The sequence below is a fragment of the Anabrus simplex genome, chromosome 11 (genome assembly GCF_040414725.1).
Source record: "Anabrus simplex isolate iqAnaSimp1 chromosome 11, ASM4041472v1, whole genome shotgun sequence".
NCBI lineage: Eukaryota > Metazoa > Arthropoda > Insecta > Orthoptera > Tettigoniidae > Anabrus > Anabrus simplex.
Genome location: NC_090275.1, coordinates 102539165 through 102550886, shown reverse-complemented (window position 1 = coordinate 102550886; position 11722 = coordinate 102539165). Strand labels below are relative to the sequence as shown.

Below are 11722 nucleotides of genomic sequence, written 5' to 3'. Positions count from 1 at the left end.
ACATTCTGATGGTCATGATTCTTCTTCCACGAACGGGATTCGAACTGGCTAACGACGGTGTCATGGTCACCAGGTGGGCTTTAATGAAAATAAATTATAATTATTTAAAAAACTGGGTGTAAAGTTGTCCAACTGGGATTACGGTCATTGGAAACTCACTGCACAAGAGTAACTTTCATTTCTCAGATAATTCTACTTTGTTTAGTAATTCTCTTTTTACTTGTACAACGTTTGTGTTTATATATACAGAGTCCGCCGCAAAAAATGTATACACTCTTTGTTAACCCTTTATACTGTAGGATAGTCGTTAATTAACTAACCACCTCGGATAAGGTTGAACATATATTGTATTTAGCTACAAAACTCAACCTTATCATCATCAGTGTTCAGCTAGAACGCTTTGTGGGCCCAACATTAACCACAACCTTAGTTTTCAGTACGGCTATCAGAGGGAAGCGCCCGCGTTTTTTTTTTGTGGCCAAAATTTTAACCACAATGCATTTCCGATAGTTAATAGCAGCACACGAAGTTTATTCAACCGGTAAGTTAATATTTCTGTTATTTATGCGAATAATACTATGTTATATCAGTGAGTTATTAGTAAAAGTAATAGTTTTTGCTATGACTGTAATTGATTGCGACCGAGCTCGATAGCTGCAGTCGCTTAAGTGCGGCCAGTATCCAGTAATCGGGAGATAGTGGGTTCGAGCCCCACTGTCGGCAGCCCTGAAGATGGTTTTCCGTGGTTTCCCATTTAAACACCAGGCAAATGCCGGGGCTGTACCTTAATTAAGGCCACGGCCGCTTCCTTCCACTTCCTAGGCCTTTACTCTCCCATCGTCGCCAAAAGACATATCTGTGTCGGTGCGACGTTAAGCAAATAACAGAAGAATTGATTGCGAAACTTGTAGCATATATGCGATTATACTTTAGGCTTTGTAACCAGCTGTCCAATCTAACCTCACTTTTTTATTTTGCAGGTCTTACTTTTCTTGCTGAATTATTAGTTCCTCTCCAGTTTCCTGTGGTGTTACTGTGATATTAGGTGAGTGCAAAGTGTGTTTTGCAGACTAAATTTGAAATATTGATAAGAATGTATTGTGCTTAGATGATATGGAGATAATAATATGAAAGCAGTAACTTGAAAACTCTCGTAAATGTATTACAGCTTGTTTAGATACTCTTTGAAATAGTATAGAAAGTCCATAGTGCAAAATGAAGTCTTGGATGAAGAGAGAGATAATGCTGGTACATGATCATTATATCTTTTATTTTAATAAATCAGTTTTTCTTACATTTTTTCTTATAGACGTGTTTACTGTTGCAGAAGTATGCCACGTCTACGAACATCTGAATTTGAGCAACTGTGGGATACACTAGAAACAGATTCAGAAGCCGGTGGTGATTCTGATGCTGAGGGTGCCTTAGTCATACCAGTAGCAGGTACCAGTACGAGCAGTGGCGAAGCACTGGCAGGTACCATCAGTGCACAGTTGATGGAAGAGGATTTGGATGGGAGCATGTATGATTAGCTGACGCGGACCAGCAGATAAGAGCCAGCAATCTTTAGCTTCAACATCCGATTCATATTCTGATACTGAACCAGATTCAGGCTCCTCGATTCTAACTCGGCAGCCTCCACAGTATAATTTTACCAATAGAGCAAAAGAGCCCAATAGTTTTCAATGCTTTGTATTCTCTTGCCCACTTGGACCCAATGTACTGTGAATTTAGCTTCTCCACTTGAGATATTGATGATTTTCTTCTCTGAATGTACATTCAAAACCATAGTTGATGAGTCCAATAAAACAAATTCAATAAATGAATATAATTTATGGATGTGGGTAATTTATTGACCACAAAATATGCATGACCTTAATAGGATTGTGGTTAAAAATTTTCCAAACAATTTTAGTAGTGATTATCATAAAAGGGTTTAACTGCTGTTTATTAAAGGTCTGTTTGTTCTAGTATTTACTTTAGAAGGTAAGTATGTTACTTTTTGGCCATTATGATATCGGGATATGGACATTGTCAACTGCTACCATTGTTTTTAAGTGTTGTAGTAGGGTCTTTCGCTCAACAGATGTCGGTACTTGCATCACGATAGTGGGAAAACAAAATGGCTGGAGCACGTTTGACGTTCGAGCAACGAAAGTACTTTCTGGAGTGGCTTATCAGGTTTGATAATGCCGTTGAAGTGCAACGTCAGTGGAGGAGGGAGTTTGAAACAGAACCCCCAACACGCCTAACAGTTAAACGCATTACTGGGAAGTTTGAGACGCATGGAGCGATTTGTGATATTCACAAAGGAAGATCGGGAAGAACGCACACAGCTACCAGTCCTGCTTCGTCAGCTCACGAGTTGGAAAGTTTTGCTAATTCTCCACAGAAGTCTGCTACGCAATGTGCACGGGAAGTGGGGATTAGCAGTACAAGTGTACGACGAATTTTCAAAACAGCTAAGTGGAAAGTTTACATCCCACGATTACAGCATGCGCTTAATGAGGACGATCCCGATCGTCGAATGCAATTTTGCGAATGGTGTCAGCATATGGTAACCCAACGTGAACAATTTCTGACGAAGTTAGACATAACTGTGTCTACTGGGCTGCAGAAAATCCGCATGTTCATGTGGACTAGGCGGTCAATCTACCAGGGGTTAATGTCTGGTGTGGAATGTCGTCGACAGGCTTACTAGGACCCTTTTTCCTTGATGGTACTGTTACTGGAACAGTGTACTTGGAAATGTTAAGCACATTAATTTTACCAGCTGTACGTACGCTTTATGGAGCCGATGATGAAGACTTCTACCAACAGGACGGGGCGCCACCACACTACCATGTAGCAGTACGAGCTTTCCTGGATGACAATCTGCCGGGACATTGGATTGGACGACGAGGGCCCATTGAGTCCCTCCACGGTCACCAGATCTTACCCCTATGAACTTTTACTTGTGGGGAACTGTGAAAAATCAAGTCTATCGACGTAAGCCACGCACGCTGGAGGCCCTTCGCCAGGAGTTTACAGCGGCATGTGCAGAGATCCCCATTCAAACAACCGGCGTAGTTGCAGCGACCGCTCGTCGTTCTGTTATGTGTCTGGCAGACAACAGTGAACATTTTGAACATCTCATGAAACCATATGTTTAAATGAAGACCTACTACATGTGTAATCAAAATTTAAATATAAAAAAGCCACAATAAATAGTTTTTGTTCCGTAAAAGTGTATACATGTTTCCTAACAACGATACTGATTTTCTGTAATATTGTGTTTTACCTCCCTGATTTTTATGACTTTTGATATACAAGTCGTTACAGTATAAGTAGTTTTACATAGTTTTTAAGTTTATCATAGGTTAATTTTCAATGATTCGTAATTAGTTACTTATCATTCCAGTTATGTTACTGGTTAAGTGTAAGTCAGTGACAGTTATCCCTAACTTTGCAAGAATAAATAAATTATCTACGTATCCATCTATCTATCTAGATCCGGCCATGTTCCCATCAGTCATTATAAAAATATATTCTTGTTTTTTTTTTGACCTGGTAACTCCAGACTTAGTTACTTCAGGCAGATAATAGCGAACCACAGAAGTGCGCACCCGTTTGTTCAATGGTTTTCAGAACACAAGAAAAGAAATTTGCGAAGCCAAATCTTCTCGAAATCGCCAGCATATCTTTAATGAATTCCTTTCCTTTACGCCCACAAGTTGACACCTTTCTTATATGTATGTTTCCGTCACCTGGCAATGCCTGGAGCTACCGGCGTGTGCCTGTCCATCTTGTTCTTCAGCACGCGTTGTCTCCATCTCAAACTGTTGGTAACCTGCTCACTCATGTTTTCTGTAGTGGAAGGAACCAAATATTGACTTAGAACTTTTTCTATGACGTCAAGAGGTCTCTTCACCTTGGTCTGGCGAGACCAGTCATCCGGCAAAGTGGTCGCAATTAGACGGGGACAGCGAGTGTTGTGCAAACAGTGCATCGAGACTGGAGAGGCGAGTCACTTCCTGTTTGTTATGTCCAAAAAAATGTTTTATCTTGATAACAATCAAGAAAGGTCAAACTGTCACCCTCCAGGAATATCCGAGTAGTGCCTGACGTCCCTCTAGGGGGCCAACCTCTGTGGGTGGGGGACGCGGACGAAGAATACACACACGGTATTCCCTGCCTGTCGTAAGAGGCGACTAAAAGGGGCGATCAAGGGATGGTCGAATTAGATCCATGAGACTAATTGTAATTAGTATCATCACGCAGGGAACACCATAGGTCGATTTTACTTGCGCGTAGTACCACTATGCTAGGTACACAATATTTTTGTGATTAGTAGCAACAGTGTGTGAATCCTTGTGGATTTTACAGTACCTGTGATTAGTATCACTGTATGAGCGACACCATGGGTCTGCCTTGCCCATGATTAGTACCCACTATGTAAGGAACACCACGGGGTAGTACGAGTTCCTGTGATTAGTACACCTATGTGAGGAACACCATAGGTTTGCGTTGCCCGTAAATGGCTCCGCAATGTGAGAAATACTACAGGTCTGTGTTACATGTGCGCATTACATTACCTGTGAGTAGTACCATATTGTGTAGAATACCGCGAGTCAACACTACTTTTGCTTAGTACCGCACCATGACAAATGCCATGGTTCTACTTTACTAGCGATAAGTACCATTATGAGGTGCCTTTGACCTGGATTTTGGACCCCTTTAGACAACAAGCATCATCTATTCAGGATTGTGCTTTTGAAGCAGTCCCTTGGTCAGTAATACTATTGTTTATGATAGTTTCTGGGTGGGATCCACTGATTGATTTAAATTCATATCCATCCACTCATTCTTCATCACATTTTTTTTAAATTCTGGTCAGTGAATGATTTTTGAACTTTAAAATTGTCATCACATTTCGTATTTATTTATTGTATAATCTTCCTGCAACAGCTGCAGGTTGCCCAAAGACAAAGAGTACCTTAACAACAATAAATGGATATCGTATGATGTTACGTGTAAGCAATCGAGTGAGGCATGTCAAACATTTGTTTGAGGTCCGCAACCATGGTTCTTGAAGATCATGATGGACTTCTTGAGTATGGTAATCGCGATGTTATATATGAAATCTCTATTCAGCCCAAAGGTATTGCAGAAGTTGACAAAAATGTAGGTATAGTTCCTCGAGCACCTAACATCAAACCGATTACAGAGATGGATGAGAGCTAAATGACTTTTATGTTAGGCCCCTTTATTCAACAAGCATCATCATCATCATCATCATCGATGGGGGCTCGCTGATTTTTAGTCACATCTTCATAACATTTTGTCGAATACTAGCTTCGCCCGTCTAACGTTTACATCATCATCATCATCATCATCATCATCTCTGTTTACCCTCCAGGTTCGGTTTTTCCCTCGGACTTAGCGAGGGATCCCACCTCTACCGCCTCAAGGGCAGTGTCCTGGAGCTTCAGACTCTAGGTCGGGGATACAACTGGGGAGTATGACCAGTACCTCGCCCAGGCGGCCTCACCTGCTATGCTGAACAGGGGCCTTGTGGAGGGATGGGAAGATTGGAAGGGATAGGCAAGGAAGAGGGAAGCAAGCGGCCGTGGCCTTAAGTTAGGTACCATCCCGGCATTCGCCTGGAGGAGAAGTGGGAAACCACGGAAAACCACTTCCAGGATGGCTGAGGTGGGAATCGAACCCACCTCTACTCAGTTGACCTCCCGAGGCTGAGTGGACCCCGTTCCAGCCCTCGTACCACTTTTCAAATTTCGTGGCAGAGCCGGGAATCGAACCCGGACCTCCGGAGGTGGCAGCTAATCACACTAACCACTACACCACAGAGGCGGACCTAACGTTTACAAAGACTCCAAATTTTCTGAAGTCATTCGCCTAATAAAATTATATTGTGCAGACTTAAAAATGATATGTCATCGGGTCAAATTGAAAATTAAAGAAGGACAATCTAACAGAGAACATCAAGTCAGGCTGAGGGAATGAACTACGACAACACAGAATAAAGATCTTACACATACAGGAATGTGTATGACGAATGAAAGTTAATAATAATGACGTATGGCCTCCGAAGAGGCCTGGTGCGGGTCTTTTTCTCGTAGACGGCCTATTAGGCGACCTGCATGTCTGTGAAGATGAGGGCCCTACCTAGGATGATTTCTAATGCTGAATGCGCCACACACACTCAGTCCCCGCGCCATTGGAATTGACCAATTAAGGTTAAAATCCCCGACCTGGCCGGGAATCGAACCCGGGACCCTCTGAACCGAAGGCCACAACGCTGACCATTCAGCCAACGAGTCGGTCGAATGAAAGTTAAGCGAGCAATATGAAGTTGTTTGAGAGAACACAGAAACACATCTAATCGTATTGCTGTGAATAAGACATCTGCACGCAGAAGCACGTCTCAACGTATTGTTGTACGTAAATGAGCCGACTCGTTGGCTGAATGGTCAGCGTATTGGCCTTCGGTTCAAAGGGTACCGGGTTCGATTCCCGGCCGGGTCGGGGATTTTAACCTTCATTGGTTAATTACAGTGGCTCGAGGGCTGAGTGTTGTGTTGTCCCCAACATCCCTGCAACTCACACACCACACATAACACTACCCTCCACCACAATAATACGCAGTTACCTACACACGGCAGATGCCGCCCACCCTCACCGGAGGGTCTGCCTTACAAGGGCTGCACTCGGCTAGAAATAGCTACACGAAATTATTATTATTATTATTATTATTATTATTATTATTATTATTATTATTATTATTATTATTATTATTATTATTACGTAAATGAGAATACTGCCAGCTTCTTCTATGAAAGCAATGAACTGAGACAGCACCCAATAAAGCTCGCATATATACACTAATATTTATTCGTTCTACAGAAGAAAGGTAGGCCTATACTCTTCACTGAAGTTTATTTGACTGCGATGATGTTCTTTTTGCAATTGGCTTTTCCTGATGTGAAAATCGGAAACCACGGAAAATCATCTGCAGGGTTGCCGACAGTGGGGTTCGAACCCACCATTTCCCGAATGCAAGCTCACACCTGCGCGACCCTAATCGCACGGCTAGCTTGCTCGGTGTGAGATGATGTTTGATATTTCATATCGCATGAAGACACACATGGTCTAGGCTAAGACCAGGATTTAATGAGGATATCCCTTCTATTTCTCGGTCTTCAAAATAGCGAAAGTCGGCCCCGCGGTGTATGGGTAGCGTGCCTGCCTCTTAACCGGAGGCCCCTGGTTCGATTTCCGGCTAGGTCAGGGATTTTTTACCTGCATCTCAGGACTGGTTCGAGGTCCACTCAGCCTACATGATTAAAATTGAGGAGCTATCTGACGGTGAGATGGCGGCTCCGGTCTCGAAAGCCAAGAATAATGGCGAGATGATTCGTCGTGCTGACCACACGACACCTCGTAATCTGCAGGCCTTCGGGCTGAGCAGCGGTCGATTGGTAGGTCAAGGCCCTTCGGGGCTCTTGCGCCATGGGGTGGGGTTTTGAGGAAAATAGCAAAACAGCTATGAGTTTAACATATTTAAAGAGAATTCCTCCTTGGCCTTGCTTACACCGACGTGCCTACTTCGAACACCAGACCCGTATTCTACAGTAGCATCCATGAGCTGATATTGCCATGGTTACGGACGGTCATTTCTTCACCCGATTCCTAGAGCGGGGTGTATCTCGAAAACGGTTGGTTTTAAGGCCTTTAAACGTGGTTTTACGGGTATTGAAGAGACAAACCTAGTTTTGTTCCTGGCGTCGTGAGACTTAAAATGAGCTTTGTCTCGTCCTTGTAAGACAAATTCGATATTTCGCATATATTGGCCTATGGTAATGTGCCAAATGGCCTAAATCTATGGAGTGAAGAGGGCTGCTCCAATTTCGTGTAGACAAGATCATAAAAGGTACAAAATATGTTTCAGATTGGTGTGACGGTATAAATGTTTCTAAGGAACAGACCGACAGACTTTCTGCTTTATTAATATAAATTGATACTGACATTTTAAAATATAACAAATGTTACGGCTATGGAGGTTTTACCAGGCATATTAGAAAGGAGAAAGGACGGCGTTATCATTGGTGGAAAGCAATCTGGGTAAATGTCAGAGGGGTAGTTAGGACCACATTTTAAGCACACGCCAAGTAAGTGAAAAACTGTACGAGAAGACTAAACTTTCATACTAATGATACGCAGATCTAGAGAAGGCACATTTCAGTGTACCAAAGGTAGGTTATGGGATTAGCCGTAGGTTATTACAAGCAATTCATGGTGTCTGTTGATTATCGAACTGCGGTGAGAATCGATGGTACAACGAGTTATTGATTAAAAGTTGTTACTGGGGATAGACAAGGCTGTAACCTTTCATCCTTACTGTTCATAGTTTATATGGATCATTTACGGCAAGGTATAAATAATCAAGCATCTAATTAGTAGATAACATCCAAAATATTTAAGAGAGTTTGCTCTCCTCGTATATGAGAAGGAACTGACGTTGACAGAAAGTTCATTTCTTAAAAACTTGTCCATTATCACGTTGGTTCTTATTAAGGATAGCTTTTGACAATGGATTCGCATGCGTGGAAATTACTTCTTTAGCCGTTTATAAAGCTAATGAATCGTGGATGCTGTATCAAAATGCGTTTAATGTATTTTTAATAACGTTGGAAAAAGTTCGCTTTTTTTTTTTTATAGAAGTCAAAACATAGAGCGTAGCATTGTAGATAAACTATTAACCCGAAGAAAATGGCTGGATGTGGCCATATAACACCACAACTGAGAAGTAATGTCTGTCCTATCCTCCTGGCGAAAATTTTGATTGTGAAACGGGACATGAACCAGCTAACCACGGAGTCAGATTTTAAAGTCTTGCGGCCTTAACGTACATCGCTACCAGGCGTGCTGTGAACGACGTAAAATATGTGGAGGGCGAAGAGCACACGTGAGATATTACCGAGCAAGTGGCTGTGAGCTTGTTTCGGGAGATAGTGGGTTCGAACCCCATTGCCGGCAGTCCTGAAGATGGTTTTCCGCGGTTTCCCTCTTTCTCAACAGACAAACGCTGGTTTCACTTGTATCTAGTTGAATGAACATTGTGTTTCTTAGAAGAAAATAATCTGCTCCACCAGATCACAAGTTCAGAATTCATGTATGTTTGTAAAATCGAACTACAATCGAACCTCTATATCTCGAACCTGCATTACTCGAATTTTCGGTATCTCGAAGCAAACATTTCCTCCCTTGAAGCAAAAATTACACCATAACTCTAATCTTGTGCTACATTAACTGTGCAATACAGAATTTGTGGTTTGTGAAAAACAGTTAACAAGTAAAGAAAGGTTTACGATGATGCTGGGAGCTAATATGACTGGAACCGAAAAACTAAAAGATCTAGTGATGGAAAAATCGGCGATGCCTCGCTGTTTCTCGGGTGTGAATTAATTACCGGTCATATACGAAAGCAACCCCCTGAGTCGCGGATGACAAGCTCCATTTACGAATCTTGGCTGCGTGGTATTGACGAGAAGTTTCAAAGTGAAGGTAGGAAAGGTTAACAATAACAAGCACAAAAGACTAACGGATGTTTTCCAAAGGTGTTAACAGAGGTATGTTTCTTGTTTCGCTACTGTATGTACTGTATCCTGTCTTTAAAAAAAGTTGCTATAATAACGGTTTTTCCAAGTTATGTGACTATGTACTATATGTTTTGGTTAAGTGTAAGAGAGGGCCGTGAGCCCTGACTTCGCCACATACAAAGGCAGGAAATAAATAATTAATTACACTACCGGTCAAATGTTTAGGACTACATAAAGAAATCACGAAATGTCATCTAGAACCTAAAATTATGCCACTAGACCTCTAGAATAGAATAGAATAGAATAGAATAGAATAGAATAGAATAGAATAGAATAGAAGCTTTTGAAATGTGGTGTTATAGAAGAATGCTGAAGGTGAGATGGATAGATCGAATCACGAATGAAGAGATACTGAATCGAATTGGTGAGAGGAGATCGATTTGGCTAAATTTGACGAGAAGAAGGGATAGAATGATAGGACACATCTTAAGACACCCAGGACTGGTTCAGTTGGTTTTTGAAGGAAGTGTAGGTGGTAAGAACGGTAGGGGTAGACCAAGGTATGAATATGACAAACAGATTAGAGCAGATGTAGGATGCATTAGTTAGAAATGAAAAGGTTAGCACAGGATAGGGTGGCATGGAAGGCTGCATCAAACCAGTCTATGGACTGATGACTCAAACACAACAACAGACCTCTGTAATTTTCTTTCTGATATCTCACATCTAATAGGATATATGTCGCCTGATTTCATTGAGTTAGTTCAAGTACTGTAGAAGTAATGAATTTTTAACTCTTGTAAGGCCACAACAAAACATAAAAAATTTTGTTAATATAATGTACTGAATACTCTAATTGGTTGCAAGTATCACCAACAAGATTTTTCTGTAGACTTAGGAAGAGGTGGGGGCCATTTTAGTATAAATATAAAAATTCCGAAAATATGCGGCACAGGTTTTTTTTTTCGTGTTTTATTTTTTTGAACCGGGGCCAAAATTGTTGATTTTTCTTTGCCTTTTTCATGTATGGCCCAAGGTCTCAGTGCGAGCTATCGGCGTCAAACTTATCTGCCCTGATAGTTTCATTTGCACTCTGTGGATCGCAACCAAGAATACGTTTCTGATGTCGATAGTTCACACTGAGCCCTATTACAAGAGCAAGTAAAAATTGATTATTTTAGCACTGGCTTGAAATAAAAAATAAACCCACAAAAATGGGTGCGGCATTTTTTCGGAATTTTCATATTTATACTAAAATGACCCCTAACTATTGCTAAGTCTCTACAAGAATCTTAGTGGTGATACTTGAAACCAATTAGAGGATACAGTACATAATATTTCCAAAAATGTTAACCTTCTGATATGACCTTATAATATTTAAAATTGTATAACTTATACAATACTGAAATCACTGAAATCAGGCGATGTATATGATATTAGACGCAGGAGCTCAGGAAAAAAATGCAGAGGTCTAGTAGCAAAATTGTAGGTTCTAGATGGAACTTCATGATTTTTCAATGTGGTCCTAAACTTTTGACAGGTACTGTAAAGTGATGCCGTAAAATAGAGTTTGTTTGTACATTTTTAAATAGTGTTAAAAAGAATGCATTCAGTAGGCCTATAAGCCCTCAGATGTGCTGTACATGCTAATTTTTGTTTTTTTTTTTGTTTTGCTAGTTGCTTTACGTCGCACCGACACAGATAGGTCTTATGGCGACGATGGGACAGGAAAGGGCTAGGAGTGGGAAGGAAGCGGCCGTGGCCTTAATTAAGATACACTCCAGCATTTGCCTGGTGTGAAAATGGGAAACCACGGAAAACCATTTTCAGTGCTGCCGACAGTGGGGTTCGAACCTACTATCTCCCGAATACTGGATACTGGCCACACTTAAGCGACTGCAGCTATCGAGCTCGGTGTGTACATGCTCAAAAACGATATTCTGTATATCTCGAAATTTCGATAACTCGAAATAAATTGTAGCTTCCGAGATGATTCGATATATCGTGGTTCCACTGTGGTATTGAAAATGTATTTCATTTATTTATTTACTTACTTTTTATATATTTATTTACGGTATGGCTTTTAGTTCCTGGAGTGCCCGAGGAGATGTTCTGCTCGCCTG

The 11722-nt window shown here is 41.3% G+C and overlaps 1 long non-coding RNA gene across 1 annotated transcript in view; it reads left to right on the top strand.

The window, feature by feature from the left end:
* Positions 1 to 979: 979 nt before the first annotated feature.
* Positions 980 to 11722, top strand: part of LOC137502693 (uncharacterized) — a 242854-nt gene continuing 232111 nt past the window's right edge. Inside the window, exon 1 of the long non-coding RNA XR_011018829.1 lies at positions 980 to 1045. This is a non-coding gene — a long non-coding RNA (uncharacterized lncRNA). The remainder of the gene's footprint in view (positions 1046 to 11722) is intronic.